Below are 1,973 nucleotides of genomic sequence, written 5' to 3' on the forward strand. Positions count from 1 at the left end.
AAACGAATTAAGAAACGGAGAAACGAACAAAGAAACGGAGAAACGAACAAAGAAACGGAGAAACGAAGAAAGAAACGGAGAACCGAAAAAAGAAACATAGAAACGAAGAAAGAAACGGAGAAACGAAGAAAGAAACGGAGAAACGAAGAAAGAAAGGGAGAAACGAACAAAGAAACGGAGAAACGAACAAAGAAACAGAGAAACGAAGAAAGAAACGGAGAACCGAAAAAAGAAACATAGAAACGAAGAGAGAAACGGAGAAACGAAGTAAGAAACGGAGAAACGAACAAAGAAACGGAGAAACGAAGAAAGAAACGGAGAAATGAAGAAAGAAACGGAGAACCGAAAAAAGAAACATAGAAACGAAGAAAGAAACGGAGAAACGAAGAAAGAAACGGAGAAACGAAGAAAGAAACGGAGAAACGAAGAAAGAAACGGAGAAACGAAGAAAGAAACGGAGAAACGAAGAAAGAACCGGAGAAACGAACAAAGAAACGGAGAAACGAACAAAGAAACGGAGAAACGAAGAAAGAAACGGAGAAACGAAGGAAGAAACGGAGAAACGGAGAAATAAATGGAGAAACGAAGAAATTAACCGAGAAACGGAGAAAGAAACGGAGAAACGAACAAAGAAACGGAGAAACGAAGAAAGAAACGGAGAAACGAAGAAAGAAACGGAGAAACGGAGAAATAAATGGATAAACGAAGAAATAAACGGAGAAACGAAGAAAGAAACGGAGAAACGAAGAAAGAAACGGGGAAACGGAGAAAGAAACGGAGAAACGGAGAAAGAAATGGAGAAACAAGGAAATAAACGGAGAAACGAAGAAAGAAACGGAGAAACGAACAAAGAAACAGAGAAACGAAGAAAGAAACGGAGAACCGCAAAAAGAAACATAGAAACGAAGAAAGAAACGGAGAAACGAAGTAAGAAACGGAGAAACGAACAATGAAACGGAGAAACGAAGAAAGAAACGGAGAAACGAAGAAAGAAACGGAGAACCGAAAAAAGAAACATATAAACGAAGAAAGAAACGGAGAAACGAAGAATGAAACGGAGAAACGAAGAAAGAATCGGAGTAACGAAGAAAGAAACAAAGAAAGGAAGAAAGAAACGGGGAAACGAAGAATGAAACGGAGAAACGAAGAAAGAAACGGAGAAACGAAGAAAGAAACGGAGAAATGAAGAAAGAAATGGAGAAACGAAGAAAGAAACGGAGAAACGAAGAAAGAAACGGAGAAATAATTGGAGAAACGAAGAAATAAACGGAGAAACGGGAAAAGAAACGGAGAAACGAACAAAGAAACGGAGAAACGAAGAAAGAAACGGAGAAACGGAGAAATAAATGGAGAAACGAAGAAATAAACGGAGAAACGAAGAAAGAAACGGAGAAACGAAGAAAGAAACGGAGAAACGAAAAAAGAAAGGGAGAAACGAAGAAAGAAACGGAGAAACGAAGAAAGAAACAGAGAAACGAAGAAAGAAACGGAGAACCGAAGAAAGAAACGCAGAAACGAAAAAAGAAACGGAGAAACGAAGTAAGAAACGGAGAAACGAACAAAGAAACGGAGAAACGAACAAAGAAACGGAGAAACGAAAAAAGAAACGGGGAAATAAATGGAGAAAAGAAGAAATAAATGGAGAAATGAACAAGGAAACGGAGAAACGGAGAAAGAAACGGAGAAACGAAGAAAGAAACGAGGGAACGAAGAAAGAAACGGAGAAATGAAGAAAGAAACGGAGAAACGAAGAAAGAAACGGAGAAACGAAGTAAGAAACGGAGAAATAATTGGAGAAACGAAGAAATAAACCGAGAAACGGGAAAAGAAACGGAGAAACGAACAAAGAAACGGAGAAACGAAGAAAGAAACGGAGAAACGAAGAAAGAAACGAAGAAACGAAGAAATAAACGGAGACACGAAGAAACAAACGGAGAAACGAAGAAAGAAACGGAGAAACGAAGAAAGAAACG

Source organism: Ptiloglossa arizonensis, unplaced genomic scaffold, assembly GCF_051014685.1.
Source record: "Ptiloglossa arizonensis isolate GNS036 unplaced genomic scaffold, iyPtiAriz1_principal scaffold0946, whole genome shotgun sequence".
NCBI classification, from domain to species: Eukaryota; Metazoa; Arthropoda; class Insecta; order Hymenoptera; family Colletidae; genus Ptiloglossa; species Ptiloglossa arizonensis.